Source organism: Lolium rigidum, chromosome 5 (genome assembly GCF_022539505.1).
Source record: "Lolium rigidum isolate FL_2022 chromosome 5, APGP_CSIRO_Lrig_0.1, whole genome shotgun sequence".
NCBI classification, from domain to species: domain Eukaryota; kingdom Viridiplantae; phylum Streptophyta; class Magnoliopsida; order Poales; family Poaceae; genus Lolium; species Lolium rigidum.
The window spans coordinates 66301741-66312492 of NC_061512.1; the positions used below are offsets into that span (position 1 = coordinate 66301741).

At 49.1% G+C, this 10752-nt stretch overlaps 1 pseudogene; it reads left to right on the forward strand.

The window, feature by feature from the left end:
* Positions 1-768: 768 nt before the first annotated feature.
* Positions 769-2533, forward strand: LOC124656062 (annotated as a pseudogene).
* Positions 2534-10752: the final 8219 nt, after the last annotated feature.

The following is a 10752-nucleotide window of genomic DNA, read 5'->3' on the forward strand; positions in this document are numbered from 1 at the left end:
ACTGTCACAGCACACTTGTGCTTGTCCAAAATCCTGGACAGCACAAGATAGACATAGGCAGACCAGCACTGAGCAAGCCACAGGGGCTCAAGTTTCACCATATGAAGGCTGTTGCTAGGCAAGCAACAGCAAGGCAATGCAAGGGGTGAGTCATAAAGCAAATGAGCTTGTGTGTCATGGCCAGGGAAGAAGTAGAGGCCATATAAATAGCACACAAACCCTAGAACCATGACAGTCGACCACATTTGCAAATCACCAGGTAAGGGTGAAGCAAGAACAAGCACCAGTTCATCCAGTTCATAACCAAGAACAGAAACCAACACAACCAACTTAGCCACCAGGAATCATGGTGACCTGAGAAGATCAAACAAAATCTGGAGGTGAAGGGCTGTGAAACAGAAACCCCAAGTCTGCATCAACCAAATATTTCGCACTAGGAGCTGGAACAAGGTATACCAAATACCTGGACAGATCCAATGGATCTGATCCATCACATATGCATGAAATAAGCATGGGATGAGCAGATGCTCATATGGGTAGATCATCACTTGGTTTTCACCAAGAGATCCTCGTGCTCCCATGCGCCAGGATCACGGGCCGACTCGTTCTGGCCCTTCCATTTGTGGACGAATTACCTGGTTGGGCCATTTCGCTGGACCTTTGCATGCTACAGCTCCTGGCGCGCACGGTGCCGCCAACACCTTGCAAATCTCCGCGCCTCCCGAAATCCTGCGCTCGAGAGGGCGGTCTGGATCCCGCAGTCCGCAGATGAGGAGGGGCGGCGTCCGATCCAAAGGCCAGCTGGTGAGGAGAGCGGCGGCGCGGGTGGCCAGAAATCGTGAATTCCCACCGGTGGAGGGTGTGCAGTCGATCTGTATGGATCGCTAGTTTTGGTTTCTTCGAAGGAGTTAAATCCATCACTAGTCATGAAATTTGTCGAGCAAAATCAGTTTAGTCGCTGTACACTGGAAATACCAATTTACGGTCATTGAATACGCGTGGAGATTTCACTCGCGGTCACCCCGGTGCCGTATCACTGTATTGGCTGATGTGGCGCTGAGTGAGACCCACTGCCAGGTCGTGTTGTTTTGCAAAGAGGCCCCTCAAGTTGCCTTCGTCATCGCTGGTGCTCTACGACCTCGTTATCTCCCGCCCGCTGGAGTTTCCCTTGCTCACCGTCCATGGCTCCCGTCGGAGTCTCGGCCGCCGCCTCCTCCCACCAGCTCGTCCTCGGCACCCACGCTGATGATGCCCCCAACCACCTTATGTTCGTGGAGGCCATCCTCCCGCTTCCTCCACGCCTTGCCGCGGCGGCGGCCACCGAGGGCGGTGCTGTCCCGCCCCCTCTCCGTGTCCATCTTCCAGGTGGCGCCGCACCAGGGCGAGGTCAACGGGGCCACCAAGACTTGCGTCGATGAGTGCACGTGTACCACATTGCCGACAACAGCTAGAAGGCCAGCGCCGATGTCGTGCTGAGGGGCCATGATGCCGAGGGATATGGGCTGGCGTGGAGCCCTTTGAAAGCGGGGTGGCTGCTGAGCAGGTCGTATGATAAGAATTCGTCGCTTCTGGTAGTGGAGCGTCTGTTCTGGATGCACAGCAGGTGTTTGAGGTAATGTACCAGATGCTCCTGTGCAGTTTCTTAATTTTCAAGTATCAGTGCATCATTTTGTTATGCGTGTTAATTTTGCAATCTTAAAATATTGTACAAGATAATGTAGCAACCCTGTTTGATGCAGATTTAACACTTGTGTTTTCAGAAAACCTGATGATGCTACAAGCAGATGTGTTCTTTTCTTTTTGCTCCCATTTATCTCGGTTTTTATCTATGATTGCATTGTGCGTGCTAGATTAGCAATCTTTGAGTATAACTCAACTACGATGCTAGCAGCTACGTTTGAAGCAAAAGTAATTAACACTTTCGTTTGTTTCGGTGGCCTGCTTATACCATAATCACTCAACTCATAATCATAACAATGCCAAGAAACCAATCACAAATGATGTTGTCCTTCTTTTTGCATTACCAGAGCACTATATGTGAAGAAATAATATAATGAAACATAACCAAATGCCCCCGGAAGGATAAGCTCATTCAGGCAATGCCACCACTTCATCCACTATTTTACTCACTATCTGCAAGCCTGATATGTTGATAACCTGATTAGCTCAACTCTTCCATATTACTTTTACATAAGAGAATGCACGGAAGATTCTTTTTAGTATGGAAGCGAGGTTGGCAATTGTAAATATCTAGTTCTTACTGTTTGTATTAAGAGTGTACAGGTCCTAAGTTTATGATTTTGCAGGCTCAGGAGGATTTGGTTGAAGATGTTGCTTGGCACCTGAAAGATGACAACCTATTTGGATCTGTTGGCGATAACTGTAAGCTCATGATTTGGGACTTGCGTACAAACAAACCAGAACAATCTGTAGTTGCACAGCAAAAGGAAGTAAGAATGCTTGATTTGAGTGTTGCTGAGCTAAGTATTTATCTGTTTTGAGAGACAGCTAAAGCCCTAAGTTAGTTCTATCTTCCTCCTCTCCTCCAGGGCGGCGTTGGGACACGGTGGACCGGAGTGAGGGGTGGAGCCACCGCAGCACGCTGAGGTCCGCCGGTTAGCTGTGGGGGCACAAGCAGGTGCAGGGCGGCGTCGAGATGTAGGGGAAATGAAGGAGAAGGTTGAGGCGGAGGCTCGCCGGATAGCGGCGACGCCGGGAACGGCCGGATCAACTGGGGCAGCAGCAGGCGGCGGTGCGGGCGCCAAGAGGGAATCGCTCAAGAGAGGATGACAGTTTTATAAAAAAAACACCCTCCTCTAGCTGGGTATTCTTATCTGCTGTTAAGTTACATGACAGTGGGTTCTACAGCTCGCCATGTCAGCAAATACGAGGCTAAGCCACGAGCGGTGACCGTGTGTGAAGCTCTGACGTGTATTTAGTGACCGTAAATTCGTAATGAATTTAACTCTCGAAGGAGGTAGGCCCAAGTTTAGTTGACCATTGATATATAGGCTTTCTGATCCTCAAACCATCATACCAATGAAACAAACATTATCGACTGATTTAATCAACGGCCAAGAAAATTTAGATTTGACGGTACCAAACGAAACTGGAGTTTTGTACCAATCACCGTAAAAGAGTTCAATAAAAGTTATAAATTGTATGTGTTGGATCAACATCTAGCTAGGCTGATACTGCACCATTCTTCTTGCAAATCGTCTTTTTCGCAGGTCATCTTATATTCTTATGCTTTTTGCAAATCTGATCTAATGTTCAAGCAATGTATAAATCGGGTAGCTGTGGTCAGAAATAAAATTATTTTCCACAAATGCACGGGTAGTCCCAAATCAGATTTAGACTTCATGTTTCAGAGATATACTAATATGGCATACGATAGTCTCAATCATTAGAGCATCTCTAACAGAGCCCGTAAAAACGCGAACCGAAAAACGCGAGTTCAGCGCACCGAACTCGTGTTTACGAGCCGGAAAATGGCAGGCGCAGAACAGAGCCCGTAACGAAAAATGAAAAAACAGAATATTCTGTTTTTTCAGTTTTCGTTACGGGCTCTATTCTGCATATGCGGGTTCCGAACTCGTAAAAGGCAGGGTTTTTCATATGCAACACATACAAATCATAAATAATTGCCAGAACCAAATTATTACAACACATAAATAATTGTCTGAACCAAATTATTACAACAATTTTGGGAAAATTGAAAAAATATAAAATGTCTCAACCAAATTACAACAACTTCGGGAAAATTGGACAAATGCACAAATGTCTCAACAATGATACATGTGACAAGCAAATGAATGAAATGGTAGGATCAAAAGCAACGGCCATGTCTCTGCCAGTGGTGCATCTTCAGATCATAGACGAGCTGGGCATGGGTATTGGCATTCTCAATCTGCCGATGTACCTCAAGGAAAGCTTCAATGCGATCCGGATTGCGTTGGGTTTCACTCGGGTGCCAACATTGTCATAGAAGCAGGGCAAGCTCAAGTCTCTTTCATCCTCGATGATCATGTTGTGAAGAATCACACAACATGTCATGATATTGACAAGGGTTTTCTTGTCCCAAAATCTGGCTGGGCCATGAACAACAATAGCAAACCTTGCTTGCAAAACACCAAAAGCTCTCTCATTGTCCTTGCGAGCTGCTTCTTGAGCCTTGGCAAATTCAGCTTCTATTCTATCTTGGGGATCGTTGACAGACTTAACAAAAGTTACCCAATCCGGATAGATGCCATCAGCTAGGTAATATCCCATTGAGTACTCATTGTTCATGACCTTGTAGTTGCAAGTGAGTGCTTCCCCATTTGCTAATTTAGCAAACAAAGGTGACCTTTGCAGGACGTTGATGTCATTGAGTGTCCCCGACAAACCAAAAAAACAGTGCCAAATCCACAAATCTTGTGATGCTACGGCCTCAAGGACAATGGTTGCATCTTTGCTCTTGCCACAGATCTTGTCCATGCCATGCTTTTGGACAATTCTTCCATGTCCAATGCATATAATCTAGACTACCAAGCATGCCAGGCCAACCTCTTTTCTCATTTATCTCCATCAACCGTTTGGTGTCATCTTCGTTGGGAGCTCGGAGATACGTTGACCCAAACAACTTGATAATCATGCGAGCAAACCTGCGGACTGACTCCGTGGTAGTATCTTCGCCAATTCGAAGATACTCGTCGGTGTAATCCGCAGGGATGCCATACGCAATGACCCTCATGGCAGCAGAGATCTTTTGAAAAGCGCTGAAACCCATCACCCCGGCGGCATTCCTACGTTGCTTGAAGTAATTCGAATGCAATTCGCATGCCTTCACGATTCGGACGAACAAGCTACGCCGCATGCGATACCTCCTACGAAACAGATGGGCAGGATAGGTAGGTACCTCGGCGAAGTAGTCCTCCATCAGCTGCTCGTGGCCGAGGAGGCGATTCCGCTGGATGTGGTTCCGGCCGAACACGGAACCGCGCCTCCGATTCAGCAGCTTCGCGCGATCCTCCAGGTCCTTGACGGCAAGGAGGAGCATGGTGGACTCCAAGTCGTCGTCCTGGAGCAGCTCTTCGAGGTCGGAATCGTCGGAGCTCGACGAATCCGACAGATCAAAATCATCGCCCGAGCTCATCCTCGATTCCGACGGAGCGGCGGCGGTGGGGGCGGCAGCCGGAGTTGGGCGAGGAACAGCGGACGGGGTGCGGGGCGACCGGCGCTACCTCCGGGTTGCGGGGCTCGGGCGAATCGGGCGGGGCGACGGCAGCGGCGTGTGGTGGCGGCGCGGGGAGCGTGGGGGGAGGAGCGAGCGAGCGGTTGCGTCAGCTGAAACTTCAGCGCACCCTAGATAGGGATCGTGCGTTCGGTTCGCTCGATCGACCCCTACAAATACATGCCATTTTGAGTTTTCGGTCTCGGCCCGAAAAAAGTTTTTCGGTTTTGCCCCTTTTACGGGCGCTGTTTTAAAACGGCGGTTATTTTTCAGTTTTGGCACGTTTACGGGCTTTGTTAGAGTTGCTCTTACATTGTCCTCATCAATACAAATACAACAAGGGGTGACGACATAATTCATTTTTGCAAGGGATGAACGCACAGTGCATAGAGAAACAATGAAGCAGGTGAATTGCGGGGATGGAGTTTTGGCTCCCGGGTCTATTTGATCCTGAAATCTAGACCCATGGAAAGTGCACGGAGATTGACAAGTGATGGACAAATGTCTGACTGGTTTGTAGCAGTAAAGGGTGAATACGGAGGTGGACCAGTATACGAGCGTACCCGTGGCCCACAAGCACATTAACGTTCGGCCACGGCAATTAGAACTGTAGTGGATGGACGTTACCCTGAATATAATGGACCCGAGGAACACGTGGTTGTGAACTTCCTGGACCGTGGTTACCTACAGAGTAGGAGTACTTCATTTGCTGATCGGCTGATCGCAGCAGAAGAGCGAATAGGAGAGCGAGCACAATCACCTTGGCCGCCACTGTGTTAATGGTGAATCTCGGTAATTCTGTGCTGGTGAGTAGTGACCTCTACGCAAATGCAAGTTGTGACACACCTGCGAGTGCGCCGCCATTGCCGTAAATCAGCGTACCTCCACTGAAGAACTTGCACAGTTGCACTCCCCAGTCTGTAACCAAGACAACAAAACGATATATGGCATTTACCAGGTGTTACTCGGGGCGGAGAATCTAGCATTAAAATCGATATCTGAAAAAAATGGCACCTGCACTTGTAATACCGAGTTCCAGGACTTGTTCTTTCCTTGGAGATATCTGTAATCAGCCTGTTGCCGCACAGTTGGCATGGGATGAGATGGAACGTGCGGCTGTCCGGGGATCCAGCATGGGAGTAGGAGGAGGACGCCATGGCTATTGAGAGGAGAAGGTTTGGATGGGGATCTTGGGGAACGACTGATTTGAAATGCAGAATGCGGCGAAGATGATTATGGGCATTTAATGTGAAAACCCGTGGGTAGCTGGAAGCCACTTTTTTTCCACGGTCGATTAGAGCATCTCCAGTCTCGTCTTCGAAAACGTTCTTCAAAGATTTTTAGGACACGCCAAACATTTTTTTGGCTACAGTCGCGCGCCAGAAAGCTTCTTCCGCCGGTCCAATACATTGTCCAGCGTCTCGAGTCCATCCCCGCTCCACAGGGAACGCTCCGGTCGCGCTGGATAGAGCGAGAAGCGAGGTGGAGAGTGGCGGGCCCGTCGTGCCATTGACACACGAACGACGCCTTACCGTCGCCTACCTCGCGAAGGAAGTAATTGGCATGCAGCGACGATGCAATTTTTGCAGAGGCGCGGTGCATCGCGCCTAGCTCTCAGTACCGGTGTTAATGCGCCACTGCTCCCTCGCCTCCCTCTGGCGTATAAAAAGGGGCGCTCGCGCATCGTTCCTCACACAAACCCTAACGCCTCTCTCACCAACCCTAGTCGTTTTTTTCCGAAATGGAGGCAAAAGCTTTGCCCCATCCATTCAATAAGAAGAAGGTGCCCGGTTTTTAGGAGAAAACCGGGCAAAAACCAACAACAACCGTGCCAGAGCACACCCACAACCACACACACTCTACCGCCAGAAGGGCACACCCAGCCACCCTGGCTACCCACAAAAGCTAAGAAGCTCAAGCCGGCCTATGCCAAACAGATGGCTCATTGAGGAGAGACCGGCAGCTCCGCTTCCGACGACGAGCCTCAGAGAGGAGATGCGCAAGACAAGCGTTGAATAGGACCTTCACCGGACCGCCCCTCAAAGGTCATCGTACACCGCCCGAGGGTGGCTTCGACTTCACAGCAAGGGGAGACCACTACGAAGACATTCGAACACGCCGGAACAGAGCCGACTAACATGACCTTGCCGCAACCAAACCTTGGTCACCACCATCGTCGTTGCCTCTCACCCCAGTTGAGCGCCGCGGGAGCCCGATCCATTTTCTCTCTCCTCGCTCTGTCCTCCTTTTTAACTTTGTAACCCTAGTCGTTACCATCTCAGGAGTCGAGGACCAATCAATGGCTGGTAGAGGTCGAGGCCGTGGCCGCGGCGGCTATGCTGGAGCAGCAACGCCTCCACGGTCGTCATCGCCTTCACCGTCGTCGTCTTCCAAGGAGGAGTGGGAGTTCGAGTTCATCGTCGTCCTAAATGACAACCCACTAGGCATCCAGAAGCTGCCGGACAAGTTCGCCGACTTCATCGCTGGCCACGCGGTCGCTGTGGGAGGCTAGCTGCGGCTTTTGACGGGCGCGTTAAGATGTACCTTCACACCGGCTGGGAGAAGTTTGCGCGCTACCATTATGTCGGATGAATTCGGGCGAACTCGTTTAAACATTTCGCACCAAATTTCTAAAATCTTGTTTAGTGTTTTGTATGCTGGATTTGTTCTACCGCTTCAATTTATAGCGAGAACGATCGATGCAGTTAATCAAGGCATCTGGTATCTGAGTTGTGCGTGTTGGACGATCTTAGGACGGCGGCGTTCAAACGAAATCGATACGAGACGTTAACGTCCGTCATCTGTAACGATACCTGTGCGGACGGATATAATAAATGTGTTGGGCTGTGGGCCTAACTCTACTGTTCAATAATGTGGATACGAAAGTCCAATACATGAATATACACACACGGGGGGCCAACTGTTGTCTGCTGATTGGTTCATGCAGCGAGAGCAAATAGACTCGGGAGCCAGATTGGTTTTCCGAACTCTTAACTTATATAGTATTCCCGTTGACAGGGGTAGATGCCGCCACGACTTCTATTTATTGTGGCTCGTATATATTTGTCAACAAGTTCCTGCGCCTCTTTCACGGGAGAAACAAGACTCCTCGTGAGAGGCTTCGTTTTCATTGATCCATCTTCACCATTGGCGAAAATCAGGGAGACATCAACGTTTTGCAGTGTTCTCCGGTTTTCTCCAAGCTTGTTGAGGGGTCATGCTCCCCCAGTTAACTTTGTGATTAATGTTCGGCACTACAACAAGGGATACTATCTTGCAGACGGTATCTATCCAAAGTGGGCAACATTTGTGAAGACTATTTCAAACCATGGCCTTCCGAAAGAGCAGCAGTTTGCCAAGGAACAAGAAACTTGCCGAAAGGATGTAGAGGGTGCATTTGGTGTCCTCCAGAGATTTGGAGGTGATGAACTGTTGTGTGTGCTTGCACAACATGATTATCGAGGATGAGCGGAAGCATCCGGTCCCTCTGAGCGAACAAGCTGCACCATATGACAGAGAGGGTCTTCTTGCACAGCCTAACCACCAGGTGCCGGCATCGTGAACTGCGTTCATCACTATGCGTCAGGAGATTCGAGACTCCACAATACATCAACAGCTGCAGGATGATTTGGTGGAGCACTTATTGACGTTTCGAGGCAACACCAACTAGTTTACATTTGATTTGTTTGAAAACTTGTCTCGTTTTGTTAAATTGTAACGTTTATTTGTAAAAATAAGCCAAATGTTAGCAAAACTGGCCAAATTCGCCGAATTCTGCATGAAAATTTTCATCCAAGGATGTTTTTCTCTAAAAAAACGACAAACCCCGGGTGTTCCAGACGGGGAGACGGCTGAAACTTCGGTGCTCCCCGGGCCAAAGTTTCGTCCAATCCGGCGCTAATTAACGTCGGATTTCGCCCGAGGAGTCCAACGGCTGAGATGCTCTAACTAATTTGAGATGGAAAGCGAAACGATAAGAGAGACATGCGGGCGAAGAAAATAAGGTGGCCCCACCCATGTTACTCTCGCTTGCTTACTCCAAGTGGACGCATGGCGCGCTCACCATGTGGAGGATGAGAGCGTACGTTTCCCACATCAAATAGCAAACTCAGTTTATTTGTCTAAACATTTTGTAGTTTGGGATGGTGATCCCAGGTTTTATTTTGCCATGATGTCACGATTCTTATCCATCAACAAAGTGTGACTATGCTTTATTAAAAGAAAAAGAATCGGCGCGGCCGCGTTTTTGTTTTTGTTTTTGAAAAGGCATAGAAAAAACAATACGTGCAAGAACAGACCCTCGTGCTCCCATGCGCCAGGATCACGGGCCGACTCGTGCTGGCCCTTCCATTTGTGGACGAATTACCTGGTTGGGCCATTTCGCTGGACCTTTGCACGCTACAGCTCGTGGCGCGCACGGTGCCGCCAACCTTGCAAATCCCCGCACCTCCCGAAATCCTGCGCTCGAGGTCGGTCTGGACTCTGGTTCCCGCAGATGAGGAGGGGCGGCGTCGGATCCAGTCGGCTGGCAGCTCTGATCCCGCGGGTGACTCCTGTAGAGGCCAGCCGGTGAGGATAGCGGCGGCGCGGGTGGCCAGAAATCGTGAATTCCCGCCGGTGGAGGGTGTGCAGTGTTCGATCTGGATGGATCGGTAGTTTTGGTTTCTTCCAAGGAGGCAGGCCCAAGTATAGTTGACCGTTGGCATATTGGCTTTCTGATCCATGATCCTCAAATCATCATAGCAATTAACGAAAATTTAGATTTGACGGAACCAAACGGAACCCAGGTTTCGTACCAGTATCACCATAAAAGATCTCAATAAAAATTACAAATTGTATGCGTTGGATCAATATCTAGGCTGATACTGCACCATTCTTCTTGCAAATCGTATTTTTCGCAGGTAATCTTATATTCTTATGCTTTTTGCAAATCTAATGTTCAAGCAATGCATAAATCGGGTAACTGTGGTCAGAAGTAAAAATTATTTTCCACAAATGCACGGTAGTCCCAAATCAGGTTTAGACTTCATGTTTCAGAGATATACTAACATGGCATACCATAGTCTCAATTATTACATTAATATTATCAACTAATATGTTCACAGTCGCTACCCCTAGGGTTTCCGTCCTCCCCCAGCCGATTTTGGCGGCGAGTCTCTAATCCCTGACTCCGACCCATCTCCGCTCCGTCTTCGGCTAGAATTCGCTGACCGTCCCCGCCCATAACTCAACGTGAGTGTTTCCCTTGCCGTCTTAAGGGTGGCTCGCGAATTTTCAACGCGTCTTCGTCTCCCCTGGAGGAACTAGGGTTTTCTGTTTCGTCACCATGGCCGACAATCAATCTTCATCCAACCTTGGATCTGTCGAAAAAGATCTAGACCTTGAGAAAGTTAACACCGATCGGGGCATGCCGCTGGAGGAGTTGGCTGCTGGCAAAGAGTCAAGTTCTGAGGCACCTAGTGGTGGTGGTATTGACTCTCTCTTCGATCGCCTTGAGATTGGAGAGGAGGGATTCGACGACTTAATCATTGAAGAAG